Consider the following 17,094-nt stretch of genomic DNA (forward strand, 5'->3'; position numbering starts at 1 on the left):
GTGAGCATGCAAAACACAGTTCATTCTTGTATTAATATTTATTAATTATTTTAGTATTTTCTAAACAAACAACTGTAAACCTACTTTTTCCCACCACTGTAAATCTACTTTTTCCCACCACTGTATATATCTCCACCAGTGTGGATATATATAACAATCTCCACCACTTAGATGGCATTTACTATGTTCCAGGCACTGTTCTAAGAGACTTACAAATATTATCTCAGTCAATCCTCAGAACAACCCTGTGAGCTAGGTATTATTATCATTATCTTTATTTCACAATCAAGGAAATTGAATCAGCAAGTATTTAAGACAGTTGCCTAAGTCACATAGGAAGTAAGTGATGAAACCAGAATTCAAACCCAGGCAGTCTGGCTTCAGAATTCCTCCAAGATTAAAAGAGAAGATTTAAGAGTCAGACGGGCCCAGAAACACTTCTGGAAGTAACATCACAATGGCTGCCCAAGGAGAGCCCCAAGTTCAAACTTGTGTTGATTGGTGACGGCGGGACTGGAAAAACTACATCTGTGAAATGTCACCTGATGGGTGAATTTAAGAAGTATGTAGCTACCTTGGGTGTTGAGGTCCATCCCCTTATGTTCCTCACCAGCAGAGGACCTATTAACTTCCATATATGGGATACAGCTGGTCAGAAGGTTGGTGAGATGGCTGTCACATCCAAGCCCACTGTGCCATTACAATGTTTGATGTAACTTCAAGAGTTACTGACAAGAATGTGCTTAACTGACATAGAGAACTGGTATGAGTGTGTGAAAACGTCCCATCATGTTGTATGGCAGCACGTGGACACTAAGGACAGGAAAGTTAAGCAAAATCAATTGTCTTCCACAGAAAGAAGAATCTTCAATATATGACATTCTGCCAAAAAGTAACTACAACTTTGAAAAGCCCTTCCTCTGGCGTGGCTAGAAAACTAATTGGAAACCCTAACTTGGAGTTTGTCGCCATGCCTGAGCTTGCCCCAGCAGAGGTTGTCCGGGATCCCGCTTTGGCAGCACAGTGTGAGCACGATCTAGAGGTTGCTCAGACCACCACTCACTCGGCTGGGATGACGACCTGTGAGAAAGGGAAGCTGGAGCCCAGCATCAGAGGTCTAGTTTTATAGGCGACTGTCCCGTGGTGTCCGTGGTGCAGAGCATCTGCCACTTCATTATACAGCCAAGCGGAGCCTGTGCCTGATCTTTGGGATGCTGAAGGAGATGAATGGGCTTTGGAGTGAATGTGGCAGTTAAAAAGTACCTGCCCTTTTGGGACCTGCATATTTATTTGGCTGTTTCGGAATGCGGTTGTTTCCTTATTGAGTTGCAAATATAAGACTGCTAACAGGCACATCACAACACTCAGCACTGAAACCTTGTTTGTCACTGTCATTCCCATTCCTTGTCATTTAGAATCCGAATAAAGTTGTATTTCAATTACCTAAAAAAATAAAAATAAAGGAGAAGGTTTAGATAAAGCAGTCACTAAGTGGTGATACAGTGACTATGGCTCCTACCCCTTTGCCTGACCTCAGCGCGCCTTTCCCCTTTCCTCTCTCTCAGTTCAGATGCTCGGGTTGTTACCCCTGCTGACATTAAGCTGGAGCCAAGTTTCCATATTTAAATGTTCAGGCTGCTCAAGTTCCACTCAGTTTCCTGGAGTATCTTGCCCTCATTTTTATCTTGTTCTTATTCTCTCAGCGTCCTGTGACCGTGGTCTCTGACGGGGTCAGAGAAGGGGAAGGAGTCACAGCGCTCTCTGGCAACTGGTGAACAGTGGGTGATTCTTTCCTGGGGTGAGGACAGAGTTAAGCAACAGCCTGTAAGACATATCTCAGGGACATCCACCCAGTGGGGCCACCCACTAGACCCAGGACCTGGTGTGCTGTCCTGGGCACAAAGATCCTTGAGAGATCCATCATGGAGCTGAACCTCCCTGAGAATGTGGATCCACGCACAATGCATTCGAGGTAGAAGAAGTGAGCTCCCTCCTGAGCATCCATCCTGGGACACAGTGGGTTCCCAGCCGAGGGGCCCTGCCCCCACCCTGCCCCTCACTACGCTGAGCAGAAGGCATTCACACAGCTCCAGTACGGTTTTCTGAGACTGGGGATCAACTCCCCCAGCTGCTAGTCAGTCTCTACCCTCTGATAAATGATGCAATAGGAGGAGCAGTAACCCCACCCCAGCCCAGTTCCCCTCCTGCCTTTCTGGCTATTGCCAAAATCCCAGCCCAGACATGGCAGCTGTCTGTCATTAAGAGTGTGCGTGCTTACCCAGGTCGGGGAACTTCATAGGTCCAATGATAACTTAAGCAACTTCTGGACAAATTGGTTCACCCTCCCCAAACCAAAAGCATGAGCACAGCTTTCTCCAAGAGGTAAAGCGAGGGACAACGCTTGGCAAATTGTGACACAAGCTGTCTGCTGCTGCTCCACCCTTCCCCTTTTGGGGTCCCTCCCTCCACCCTCCCAGGGACCTTGTGTCCTTGTGCCATGTGGAGGCAGCCACCCACTTAAACAGCCCTGCCTTCCCTCCTTTCTTCCTCTTAAAACATACCTATCCTTGCCCCAGACTTTCGAGGGCCCCGCCTCACTTTGGTAACAATGGAAGTTATTAAAGGAACTAATCCCTGCTCACTTGTCAACCAGCTGTTGGGCGGCACCTCCCAGGTGCCATTACACCTTTCCCCAGGTCAAAAGTATAAAAGTGCAGCTCGTGGAGAATTACCTACTCTTTAGGCAAGTCCTAAATTTGCTGCTGCTCACCCACGTGCTGCTAAGATGTATGAGGAGTTTACACTTGATGCTGTGAGGTGAGGGGTGTTTCTATGAACTGGTTACTAAACCCATGAAACCCACTAACAGAAAGTAACAAAATGTTTGTGCTGGGAGACATGAGCAAGTGACCTCGTCCCACATACCTGAGCTCCAGGGTGGGGTGTCAGAACTTAGGTCACTCAGGCTTCAGGGCTTCCCAGCATGTGTGTGCTCACTGCACACCGCTCCCTGGTTCTGTCAGCCTCCAGCCCAGATGCCCCCTGCCCAGCCCCCTGGAGTCCGAAAGGCAGGTCTGATGGCAGCAGGGACTCGGAGCTCCTAGGATTGATTGTGCCCTCCAGGAAGCATAAGTTACAACCAACTTCTTTTTCTAGCTGCACTCACTTTGCTTACCTTTCAATTCTGTCTGAAATGCATGGAACACCTCAGGTTTTTCTTTGCCTAATATCCTCCTCATGCTTGTTGCTCTATTATGAATGTCATTAAAGAATACATGCATATTATTTGTCTATTCCAAGTATCTCATATAAATGGAATCCTATAATATTTGTGTGTATATATGTGTAATTTATATACATATATATGTTATATTATATATATACACCCACATATACATATATATATATATATATATATATATATATATATATATACACATATATATATATTACTTATATGAGGTAACTGGGATAATCAGATTAATAGATGGAGATTATCAGGGGTTGGGAGGAAGGAATGGGGAGTTAGTGTTAAATGGTAATGGTTGCACACACTGTGAATGCACTTAATGCCACTGAACTGTATACTTAAAATGGTTAAAATGATAACTTTAATGTTATGTATATTTTACCACCAATATATAAAATTTATATTATATATTTTATACATATATAATATATATTAGCTCAACTCTTATTAGATATACTCATACAACTAATTTCAGATCGTTTACATTTTACTTTTGATCGCTCCTTTTTCCTGTTGTAGCCCTTGGTTGGGGTCTTTTGTCTCCTAATTATTCCGCAGATTTGGGGTTTACACAAGCAAGAGCAGTGCCCGTCCAACCAGAGCCCCACACCCTCTCCTGCACTCCCCGCAGCCACCCTCTTCTCAGTGCTTTTAAGCAGAAAGCTTTACTCGTTAAAGAAAAAGTCCTTGATTTTCAGTGGTACATTTAATAATTCATAAATCACGAGAGGTTCAAACAGGTTCAAAGTTTAAAAGTTTAAAAGTTTTGCTGGAGCTTTAAAGTTTAAACTGTCAGAGGCTTTGACAAAAAACTTTTCCTGTCTGGAATATTTAAGATTGTTGTGTCATATTATATTCAGGACTCTATTATATCCTCCTCTCCCAAAATGTTTCTCCTAAGAAAAGCCCGGCGTCGTCGGCACAAGCGTTTTCTTTGTGGCCCTGAGACCCAGGGTCCAGGAATTCAGCAGGTTCAGGGAGCTGGCCTGGGAGAGGGCGGGGGGCTGTGACAACCCACATTTTGGGGGAAATCACTTAGCTGGCCATTGCGTGGGGATTTCTCTTTAAAAGAATAAAAATTGTAAAATGAGATCCTGGCAAAAGTGTGTAACGAGGTCTTGGCGGAAGACAGTGAGTTGTGTATAAACTGCTATTTCAAAATCTGGAAGCAGAGGGGCCAAATCTTCCACTGGCCTCCAGCTGACCTCCAATTTTTCAGGCGTAATTACTGTATTTGCATGTGCAATTGAGTGTGGTGTCAGCCACCCACACCAAAGCACTTTCTGCAGTGTTTTGGGACAAGAACAAACACAGTCATTTCCCTTTCAGACTGTGTTTGACCAAGCAAGCAGAGAACACGGAGGTCATTTCTGACACTCTGGCCTTGGACCCTGACGCTGCATATACTGTGCTGCACTGCTAATGTCACTCTATTTCTCAGAAACCTACCGCGGCTCCCACTGCGTGGCCCGCACTGGCCTTGCAGGTCAGATCTGACTGAGGACTTAGTCATGAACTTTCAGTGCCATTACGCCTCCTATCAGACACTCACTGCAGACAAGCGAGCCCACACCTCCCCTCCCACCTGCCTTGCTCACTGCTGTCTCCAGCCCTTTCTGTTGGCTGTCCTCTTGGCTGAGATTTTTTTTCCCCTCCTTTTCACCAAACACTTCCTTACATTTCTTCAAAAGTTTCCTCTTCCATATGGTCCCACAAGCCATCAGCATCAACACCATAAACAACATCGGCATAATCAAAATCTTTCCCCAGGTTCTAGGATTTGGTGACAGGATTCTGTAGATGGCCTTGTAAGTGGATGTAGTAGCTCTGGACTCCCAACATTGGTACCAACCCTTGGACAATAATAACCGCCCTTTCACATAAGTTACCTCCTTTGATCCTAACATCCTCCCATCCACACTTTCACCTCCTGTGGTGAGACTTCAATAATAGATGCTCTGCTGGCTTCTCCAAGAACTGCTAATGAGAAAACCCAGTGCTGATTCTCAGGCCTTTCCAAGGTGGCCGCTTGGTGGCATCTGACACTACCCACCACTCTCTTCTTGACTCTACTGTCTTGACTTGAATTGACTTGTTTCTCCTCTTTTCATGCCTATTGCCACCACTTGTGTAGGTCTACTTCCCCAGCTCCTCTCCCTCCAGCGTGGGGTGCTCCCGTTCACAGTATTGTCCCTGGTCCAGCTCCTCTTCCTATGGCTTCAGCTACAACACTTATCCTAGTGACCCCAACTCTGGGTCTCTGCTTCTCACCTGTCTCCTGGGCCCTAACACTACCTTCCCATCTCTAAACTGATTCCCCAAACGAGAGTCCAGCAAACTCAAAAACAATTTATTGATTGCCTACCCTCTGAAATAAAAATCAGTACAACATACCCTGCGGAGTTGCTCATTCGCCTGCAGCCCTCTAGAACTCAGTATTTCATGTTCTTTCTGCCATTGCTCTTTTTGTATTTCCTGCCTAGTCAAGTATCTGGTTGTCCAAAGTAGAAATCTCAGATTCACCCTGAATGTCTTCCCTCCTCAACTTTCCCATCTGAATTGAGAGTGAGTCCTGTTGCTTCAATACTAACACCCGCTCTCCCATCCTCTCACTCTTCTCATCCCACCACTACTTCCGTAAGTCAATCTTTTATCATCTCTGGTCATAACTGCTGTAATTACCTCCTTTCTGGTTGCTCTCCCAATAGTCCTGCCCACTTCCAACCTTCACAAGGTCTAATATGGAAACAGCCATGTCACTGCCTGTCCACCACACCATCTCCCAAAACTACAGTCCACACTCCCGGAAACGAATTCAAGGTCCTTTTCAGTCTGACCCCCATTGACCTTATCAGCTATGTATTCCACCACAACTCACCTCCTCCTTTGCTCTTCACTCTTTGCTTTGGCCGGACCAAACTTCCTTCTGTTTCCTGATCATGTAGCCTCATTCATATCTCCATACCTTTGCAAATGTAGTTTTTCCTACTTCTTCTGTGCCTGGTGAGTCCCCATTCCTCCATGAATTCCGCTCACTTCCATCATGAAGCTTTCGGGGAGACACATCCTCTGCCTCACACTCCTAGACGGCTATGCTTCACACACAGGGCCCATCCATCGGACACGCTGCCCTTTACTTGAGGGCCCTTGACTATGTTTATCTTTGATCCCTCAGCACCTAATATACATCTGGCCCTGCAGGTGCCAATTTCTCTTCTGAATGAATTAAATCTTGTAGCCCCAAATGCCACCCTCTGGATAACTAAGTGCAGTTAGGGTGGGAAAGCACAATTCTTAATTCAGATTCTTTGTTCCGCTCTGGCTACAGCCCAATAAAATGTTCACTATTCCTGTATGGTAAGTTTGGAGAAAAAATAAAACAGAAAAATTCTTATGTAGATGAATCCTCTCTCCTCAGCAGACTCACCTTCCTTTTCTGTGGGTTGTAAAATCCATTTATCCAGTCACACCCGTTTTAGGTATCATGTGTAACATTCTGGTTTTTACTAGAGTGGCTATAAATTATTTTATGCTAAAACTGTACAGATATTTGTATGGTTCATAGAGAGCTCTAGTTAAATCTCTGTTCTGGCAGATGAATTAGGATATCTTAGAGAAATATAGGCATTGTGATATTTGTGGGTAGGTTTCCCTTTGCTTCAGTCTCTAGGGAGATGGCGTAAATCGTTCTTGTATATGTCAGGCTTTGAAGTCAGACAGACCAGGGTTTAAATCCTGGCTCCATCAGGATGTGACCTGTAGCATGTCACTTCACCTCTCCACCTCAGTTTCCTCATCTGTAAAATGGAAAAAGTGACACCTCACAGGGCCATTGTAAAGATTAAGTGAGATCATATCTTTAAAGCATTTATCATGACACTTCATGCTAAAGAATGCCCTAATTATTAGCACAGTAAGAGCTGTATATATTATGTAATTACATATACACAACCACACACAGGAATATATAACTATATACATAAATATAATATGTGTGTCTGTATATATATTTATGAGTGTGTGTTTGCATGGCCTATAACAATGTAATCCTTGTACTAACTCTATGATGTAGGTACTGTAATAATCTCCACTTTACAGGTAAAAAAAAAAAAAATGAAATAGGTTAAGTAACTTTCCCAAAGTCACACAGCTGGTAAGTAGCAGACCTGGAACTTAAGCCTAAGCAATGTAGAGTCAAAATCCATGCTCTAACACCCATGAAAATGTTCCACAATGCCTCATTTAAGTCAATAAATGGTAACTATCATCATCATCACCATCACCGTCACCACTGCCCTTGCCATCGCCATCATCGTGGTTGTCCGGGAAATGCCAACATGTCTATCTCATACTACAAAAGTCCTCTGGCTAGGTTGGCTACTCAGCCAGCCCTAGGGTGGTAACTTTGTTGCCCAAATAAAACTGTAGTCAGCTGGCAACGTCTGGGGTGGCCCCAAAGGTCAATCCAGTGCGATGCTAATACTTGGGCTGTAGAGAATACTGTCAGGGGAGGCCTTGGGATTTCAATAGAGTCAATCAAGCCAGGATACAAGCTAGTACCGCCAGAATGTGTGGCCCTGGCACACCGTCATCCAACTGCTTGTTGTCTTCCTTCTTTTAGCTGGAGAAAGAGACCAATTGATTCCTGCCTCTCAACTAACTCCAGCCAGATGGTGAGGTTTTGTAATCACGTCTGTCGCAGATCATGGCCCACGGAAATCTGACATGGAAGCACTTGCTTATCCAGCATTTGACCCTTGAGCCTGGAAATGAGAACTTCTAACCCAGGGTCACTATTTTGTTATAAAAAAATCACAATTATTTGTAAAATGTATCAGTGGAATTTCAAGTTTCTTAGGGCAATGGGCTAAGAAACCAGAAATTTTATTTCTCCTATGTGTTCTTCTCTTCCCTGTTATTACTACATTTACTGACCATCCTTCTTTACCTATTTCCCCCTAACTTCCATCTCTACGTATGTTCTTCACTTTAACCTCTATGAAGGGTCTTTGCCCTGTGTAGTCTGTGCAAAACATGCTTTCCTGAAATATTTTTGCTTTGGGGATCAGGCAGATCTGCCTTTCAATTCTGACTCTGTTTGGCATTGGGCAAGTTGTCTTCTCTAAGCCTTAGTTTCTGCAAACATAAAACAGGTATAATAAAGAAGCCTACTTGATGGCATTGTTGTAATTATTATACTCAGTAGTAACAGTAACTAGCACTCACTGAGAATTAGCATATGTTGGTTACTGTGCTATCAGACAAAACTGCTGAATACTAATAATTTAGAAGAGGTTATAATGCCCTACTTGGCACCCAACCTCTTTCCAGGAGGCACATCTCCACCCTGAGAGAAGGGAATGAAGACTGTCCCATCTGTCAGACCTCTGCACATAGCAGTGTGACACAGGCATCATCTCATTTAGTCCTCACAAAAATCCTACAAGGAAGGTATTGTTTTCATTCCCATTTTACAAAAAGTAACTTCCCACTGAATAAGCGGCAGAGGGGTACACTTAATTACCATGCACTATAACAATAAAAAGCAGTAGCAATAATAGTAACAATTAGTGCTTACTGAGCAGTCACCATGTGGCAGCTGCTGTTCTAGAAGTTGTCCATGAATTGTTTCATTTAATCGTCACATCAACTCTATGAGGTAGACACTTTTACTAAACCTGTTTTTACAAATGTGCAGACTGAGAGGAAAGTGTATTAAGTGACTGGCTGATGAAGGTCATGTGGTTGGTTAATTGAGAGTCAGAACTTGAAACCTGGCAATCCAAATTCAGAGCTGGAATCTATCTTATGTTTTCTTTCTTTTTTTAAAATTTATAATTTATTTATTTATTATTTTTTATGTTTTCTTTCTAAAAGGGAAATAATAAAATATGCATTTAAAGGGCTTAGCCCAATAATATGTTGAATATATATATATATATATATATATATATATATATATATATATATATATATATACATTGTTATCATTAATAAAATGATAGTCAATACTTTAATATTCTGCTTTGCCAAGCAGCTCTTCTGTAGAGTGAGACCTTCAAGGAAAAATCTGAGTGGACAGGAGCCCATATTCTTTGATTTATTTGACCTTTGCTCATCTTAACTGCTTTTGCAAATGTCAACAGCAAGGCCCATCCTAACCCAGGTTTGTCATTACCCCAAGTTTCCTCTTCCAGAAGCCCTTCAAGTAAAATGATCCTCAAAATCACTTTTTCTTTCTACATTAGCTCTGTCTTAACTTTCTATTGCTGTATAAAAATGTAGTGGCTTAAAACAACACGCATTTATTATTGAACAGTTACTGTAGTGCAGGAGTTCAGGCACAGCCGAACTGGGTCCCCTGCTCAAGGTCACACAAGGCTGCAAAGTTAGCCAGGTTGCGTTCCTTCTGGAGCTCAGAGTCCTCTTCTGAACTCCTGTGGTTGTGGGCAGAATTCAGTTCCCTGTGGTTGTAGGACTGAAGACCTCTGGCTTCTTACTGGATAGTGGCTGGACACCACGCCCAGGTCCTAGAGGTCCCCACAGTTCTCATCCATGTGGCTCTCTCCACAGGAAGCCCACATTCAGAACAGCTAGCCTCTTCAAGGCCAACAGGAAACTCTCCCTTGAATCTGCTGAGGTGCCATCTTTCAAAGCAAAACATAGTTGTGGGAATGACATCCCACTACCTTTGTCATATTCTATTGGGTAGAAGCAAGTCCTGGGTCTCACTCACTCTCAAGAGGAGGGAGTTACACAAGTTGGGTCATGGGGGTGGGGATCACCTAGGGCATATCCATAAGCTCCTTGGCTTCAATTTTCATTTCTCCCCACTTCCCTCAATTTCCTTTTCATCCCCAAAGAATACCACTTCTTTCTTACTGTGTCTGTAAAATTCTAAGATTCATTCTTCTTTTTCCCACATTTGTAAAAAATAAGGGTCCAACCCTACTTTTTTAACAGCTTTATTGATATGCAATTTGTATACCATAACATGAAAAATATACCATTTAGTGTACATTTACAGAGTTGTGCAACCATCCCCATAGTATAATTTTAGAACGTTTTTCATCACCCCAAAAAGAAACTTCATACCCTTTAGCAATTACCCTCGTTTCTCATATTCCCCTCAACTCTAGGCAACAAAGAATCTATTTTCTGTCCCTGTAAATTTGCCTGTCCTGGACATTTTAAATAAATGGAACCATACACTATGTGGTCCTTTATGACTGGCTTCTTTCACTCAGCATAATGTTTCTGAGCTTCATCTGTGTTGCAGTATAAACAGTATTATTATGGCTGTATAGGATGCTTAGAGTGCTGTAGACAAAACAGCCAAGAAATGAATGATCTGGCTTATAAAAATCTGGTAAGAATACATATCTCTATTCATATTTCCACCTTACAATTTTTTTCATGAGAACTCATTATATACAAGGCCCTGGTGAGAAAAAAAAAGATGCATAAGATTCAGACAGTGCCCCCCACCCCCCCACCCAAAGATACGAAAAATTCAGGAGCTCAGGTTGATAAAGGAAACAGGGAAGTACACCATTCGTACAGGGTAAGTCTGACTGGTTATTTAGCACACGTAAACATCAGAGGAGGGGAAATGCACAGTGAATTTTCAACTTACTAGGATAAAACAGAAGCAAATTCTGTTTTATCACTCTCTAAGATGTGAATTGTCTTTGAAGGGGAAAAATAATGTTGATCAATACATTTTGCTTTTAGTCACATGGCGCTCAATGATTTTTTAAATGGGGTAGGAGTTGTGTTGAGAGCTGTCACGTATCGAGCTTGCAGCAGGGCCTGCCTTGTGGGTCCAGAGAACCCTAGAGGAGGGGCAGGCTTTTCCTTGGGGTTGGGGTTCCCTGTCCCAACATCAGCCCCAGGGATCCCATGCTGCAGTGACGTGCTCACGAATGTGTGCTCCAAGCTCAGAGGAATTTCACTGTGGACTTCCCAATTTTTCATTCACCCAGGGGTCAGCGCTCGAATATCGAAAACACTTCTGTTTAGACAAGCTGAGGAATGGGGAGACTAAATGGTTTCTGTCAGCAGGAGCTAACCTTTATGTGGGAACTTTGGATGTTTCACAAAAGGGCAAGTTCAGGCATCCTTAAAGGTAAAAGGTGTCTATCACATCAGCTGAAGTCAACAGCAAGATAATGAAACATTTACCACAAATGTAATATTCATAGTGTTTCCAAACATTCCTCTGGGATAAGCAAGAGTCTTACTCAAGATTTTCAGACGGGGCCCCATGATTTCAAACTCCAGTCAGGGAGCAAGGCCAGAGACTTGGTCCTGGGATTAGCCTCTACCAGGGCCAGCAGCCCGGGCCTCCCTTTACGAGCTACTGGCTACCTTTTTGGGGTGCTTTCCTTGGGGAGCAGGACTATGGGGGCCTCCGGAAAATTCCTCACTCCTCAGCCCCTCTCCCACCTGGCTTGCTGATCTGAAATTCCACCCTTAGAAATTTATACCCTTGCTCCAATGCAAATACTCTTGGGAGAAGAAACACATCTTTTATCATCCATTTACACCTCAGTGCAAATGTGCTTATCAGAGTTTTTGCCAAAGGTCTGTTTTTAGATGGGAGGAGGTGAAAGGAACTAAGAACAGAAAAATGCCTGAGGGTGAAGAGAAAGTTCCCAAAGCCACAAAAGGACAAAAAAGGAAGAGAGAGAGGCTGCACCAAAGACAAACAAACATGGCCTTTCCCCAGGAGTGCCTGTCTGAGAGGATGAAGGGCTGACCCAAACTCATTGGGATCAAATTGAGAGAAGAGGGGTGCACGGCAGTTACCTGGGTGCAGGGGAACTCTGCACTGTGCTTCCCTGTAGAAAAGTGGGGATCAGGCCCTGGCCCTGGTTTGCATGCAGTGCCTGTCTTCTCCGGAGGGATACTCTCACCAGGGACAACTACGCTTTGAGGAGTGTACCTGCGCTGCCCAAACAAAGGAGGAGGAAGCCCGCACCTGTCTTACTAATCATCGGAAGTGCTTTTTTCTGCTTTAGTTCACTGCCAAGAGCCTCCAGACCACTTAATCACACACAGACCTTTTGCATTCAAAGAGAGTGAGCAGTGTCTGTCTAACAGAACTTGCACCCTGTGCAGAAGGAGCCAGGCTCCCAGCACTCACAATGAGCTGCTGTTTCACAACTATCACCAAGGTGACCCAAACCTGGTGAGGTGATTACTTATTCACACAGCATGATGATTTCACAACACTCACAAGGGATTAAAACTCAGAGCCATCCAGTTCCACTGGGGGTTAGGGAACCCTATCAGAAGTCATTTTAAACTTAATTGTTTTTTTTTTAAATCCTCCTGGCTTCTTATAGTTGGTACTAGAGGCCCGGTGCATGAAATTCGTGCATGGAGGGGGGCGTGTCCCTCAGCCCAGCCTGCACCCTCTCCAATCTGGGACCCCTCGAGGGATGTCCAACTCACAATCCAGGACTGCTGGCTCCCAACTGATCACCTGCCTGCCTTCCTGATTGCCCCTAACCGCTTCTGCCTGCCAGCCTGATCACCCCCTAACCACTGCACTGCCAGCCTGATTAATGCCTAACTGCTCCCCAGCCAGCCTGTTTGCCCCCAACTTCCCTCCTCTGCCGGCCTGGTCACTGCTAACTGCCCTCCCCTGCAGGGTTGATCGCCTCCAACTGCCCTCCCTTGCAGGCCTGGTGCCTCACAACTGCCCTCCCCTGCTGGCCATCTTGTGGTGGCCATCTTGTGTCCACATGGGGGCAGGATCTTTGACCACATGGGGGCAGCTATATTGTGTGTTGCAGTGATGGTCAATCTGTATATTACTCTTTTATTAGATAGGATAGAGGCCTGGTGCATGGGTGGGGGCTGACTGGTTTGCCCTGAAGGGTGGGGGTTCCCTTGGGGTGTGGGGCGGCCTGAGCGAGGGGCCTGTGGTGGTTTGCAGGCTGGCCACGCCCCCTGGTGACCCAAGAGGAGGCCCTGGTATCTGGAATTTATTTACCTTCTACAATTGAAACTTTGTAGCCTGGAGCAAAGCCAAGCCTGCTGCTCGCTCCGCAGCCAGCAGCAATTTCTGTTGGAGTTAATTCACCTTCTATAATTGAAACTTTGTAGCCTTGAGTGGAGGCTTAGGCCGGCAACAGGATGGCTTCTTTTGTTACCGCGGAAACCCAAGCCTCCCTCCTGCTCTCAGTGGCTGTAGCCATCTTGGTTGGGTTTATTTGCATATTTGCTCCTGATTGGCTGGTGGGCATGGCTTGGCTGGTGGGGGTGGCTTAGGCATAGCGAAGGTGCAGTCAATTTGCATATTACTCTGTTATTAGGTGGGATTATTCCTGAGAATCACAAACCAAAGCCAAGCCTCTCTGATGAGCCCAAATTTCCTGAACTTACAGTCAGTTTAGGTTCCTATTGACAAACCCACAAATAGACTTTCTCTGCATGCAAAACAAACCTGGGATATTTATACTAATAATTGCCTACATGGTTGTCACGCCCTCACGCATCACGCCCTCACATCGTCACAAGATGACCGTCACAAGATGGCTGTCACAAGATGACCATGTGCACAGCAGAGGCAGGGCCCAGTGGAGGAGGCAGGTTGTGGCAGGGGAGGGCAGTTGTGGGCCATCAGGCTGGCAGGGGAGGGCAGTTGGGGGCAATCAGGCCAGCAGGGGAGTGGTTTGGGGGTGATCAGGCTGGCAGGCAGAAGCAGTTAGGGTCAATCAGGCAGGCAGGCAGGCAGGAGAGCATTTAGGATCCAGCGGTTCCAGATTGTGAGAGGGATGTCCCAGATTGGAGATGGTGTAGGCCAGGCTGAGGGACACCTTCCTCCCCCATGCACGAATTTAGTGCACTAGGCCTCTAGTCTAAATATCAAAGGCTAATATGCAAAGTGTCCCCTCGAGATTTTGACCAGGAGACCAGGAGTTCAATCACTCGCTATGATGTGTGCTGATCACCAGGGGGCGGCGCGGATCATGGCGGGCTACCAGCAGCAGCAGCAGGGCACTGAGGGAGTGAGGGAAGGAGGAGGCAGGTAGGTGGGGAGGCAGGGAACCTGGTTGGCCCTGATCTCTGGCCAGGCCTAGGGACCCTACCCATGCACAAAATTCACTGATCAATAATGGTGAGTCCAGGGAGACGCTGAACATCAGCGCCAGGTATGCATATCCACAAATATTTTTCAGGTGTAGGTATTCAGATATTTCTTTTTAAAAAAGAAGTGAATTGCTATGCTCAAAGAAAGAGAGTGAAAGATTTACACAAGTATTCCTGCCTGCTGAGAACACCGCTAAAAAGCCTAAAACAGGAAGCTCCAACTCACTTTAATTTGCTTAACATTCAATTCTCATTCTAGATCATTTCATTTGAGGAGGAAAAAAGCCTACCTCAGAAACTCGGGTTAAAAGAGCCTCCTTGTAAGTCAAAGTTTAATGAACTGTAAAACCTATCATAAAACACTTCATATGGCTTCAGTTACTCCATGAGCCAAACTATGCTTCAGGCATACAAAAGCATATCTCGCTCATCTTTTCAGATGCCACAAGAAGCCTTTTTCCTTTTCCCCACCCCAGTGGCTTTTTTAAAAACCTTTCTTTTTAGTTAAAAAGATTAGAGAATCAAATTGTATTTCTCTTCTGAGAGAAGACTGGTTCCGAAATGCTTTTGAAAGTGTGTTTGTGGCATCTGAAAGTTCCCTACCTCCCACACTCAAATTCTAAAGTTTGAAAGAATCATCATTTCTAGTTTGATGTATATCCAAAACCGAGAACACAATGCAAGGGAGTGTATGCCATATTTCACTCCACAGTGGAGTCACAGTTTTTTCTTAGACATGGTTTTAGCATAAAGTAAATTGTATTTCCAGGATTGCTGCCAAACACAACAATACAAATAATGATGACTAAAAACAGCAAAACACGAGTGAACCAGAAGTGATGAGGTTTCATAAGGAAATCCCATAAATGTTAATACGCTTTGGTTTTACTTGAAGATTAATTAATTAAGCAAGGTTGGCAAAATCTCAGCATATAGAACTGTACAAGAAGTGAATTCAGTAGAAACCCAGTGGGGATGCAAATAATTATTTAATGCTTCTTAATGCAAATGATGAACCGTATCTCAGCAATCAATGATTCTGAACATGAAGAATATCCGTTCTTTTATTCTTTTTTTTTTTATTGGCTAAATACTTCATAGTGACTATTTTCCATAGCCTCTAAGTTACTACATTTTTGGATTGTAAGCATTTCTAGCAAATCACCATCAAATCATTCATAAACCATCCATATGAATTTGCCCCCATAATACTCTTCAACAGAGTGAAGGTGGGGAAGGGGCAGGTTCCACGCAGGAACTATGCTAGGTTATTCCATGATTTTCTCACGCAATCCTCACAAGAACAGAATGAAATAGGTACTACCATGTTTATATGAAATGTAAGTTCTGGAAGGCTAATTATTCAGGTTCAGACACATGACAGGCTCCAGAAGTGGAAAGGAAACAATATGGACTATAGGAGAGTATTTAGCCATATATCCTGCTTTATTCAAGAAGTTCGGTGAAGGCATGGGCTTGGTTTAAAATTGTGTTAGCCAACCGGCTGTGTTCTTCTGGCAGCAAAGCTCCTCTGAGACTGAACCACGTGCCTTATAAGCATCACATCTTTCCTGGTACAGTGTCTTGCCAAAATGAGGGAGAAAAGGTTTTGAGCACACCACAATATGAGAGTAAGTGACTAAATCAAAGTTATCCTCTTTCACTTCTCTTCTTTATAATGGAGATAAAATTAACCATTTATAAGTGTACAATTCAGTGGCTTATAGTACATTCATAGTGCTGTAAAAACCACACTTCTCTTTCCATCTTTCAGGCTGTGACAGGAAAAAGTTTCAGTGGTCCTGAGCTATATTTAATAGCTCTCTAATATTTGATAATGTCCTTTTTTGAGAGGCGGGGGCACAACATCCATTGGCTGCTTCCCACATGCCTGCTCACAACCCAGGCACGTTCCCTGAGGGGGAACCTAACCAGCAACTTCCCAGGGCACTGGACAACGCCCAACCAACCACACTGGCCAAGGCGATAATTTCCCTTTTTCAAAAGAGTGAGAGAGCAGACTCTGAACCTTTGATAAATAAGCATACAACTAGAATTTGATAACACAAATTTGGTGTTTTACTTGAATTCATTTTGTATTTGCCATGAATTTCTATTTATAAAGTAACAAAATTTCCTTATTAAATAAATACTGAAGTAGAATGGTGAGGTCAGTTAAAGCAAAACATTTTAGGTAAATAATAGCATTGGTGGTGCATAGACAAGGCACACACACACAAAAACCCCATCAAAAAGGAGGTACGTGAATGACTGAAGATTCAGAAACTCTGGCGATGGGATAAAAAGTGACTGGGAGAGCCCTAACCAGTTTGGCTCAGTGGATAGAGCGTCGGCCTGCGGACTGAAGGGTCCCTGGTTCGATTCTGGTCGAGGGCATGTACCTTGGTTGCGGGCACATCCCCAGCGGGGGATGTGCAGGAGGCGGTTGATTGATGTTTCTCTCTCATCGATGTTTCTAACTCTCTATCCCTCTCCCTTCCTCTCTGTAAAAAATCAATAAAATATATATATTTTTTTAAAAGTGACTGGGAGAGTCAGTTGGTGAGCATTTAGAAGAAAGAAGCTGGGCAAGACGAACTGGCCAGTCAAAATGTCATAGGGATGAGAGCCTAGGACTTGAGAAGGTGAAATCTAATAGTAAATTCTGAGATTCCAGTGCCGATCTCAGAATTACAGGAAAGCACCCGGTCTCAGAGCAGCGGCAGAGTCACCCTCAGTCT

General features: G+C 44.1%; 1 pseudogene across 1 annotated transcript; it reads left to right on the forward strand.

The window, feature by feature from the left end:
• Positions 1 to 457: 457 nt before the first annotated feature.
• On the forward strand, positions 458 to 1,433 carry LOC307107287 (GTP-binding nuclear protein Ran-like; annotated as a pseudogene). Its single transcript has one exon. The product of its transcript is annotated as a GTP-binding nuclear protein Ran-like (transcript).
• The last annotated feature ends 15,661 nt before the right edge of the window (positions 1,434 to 17,094 follow it).

The sequence above is a fragment of the Cnephaeus nilssonii genome (genome assembly GCF_951640355.1).
Source record: "Cnephaeus nilssonii genome assembly, chromosome: 11".
Lineage (NCBI taxonomy): Eukaryota > Metazoa > Chordata > Mammalia > Chiroptera > Vespertilionidae > Cnephaeus > Cnephaeus nilssonii.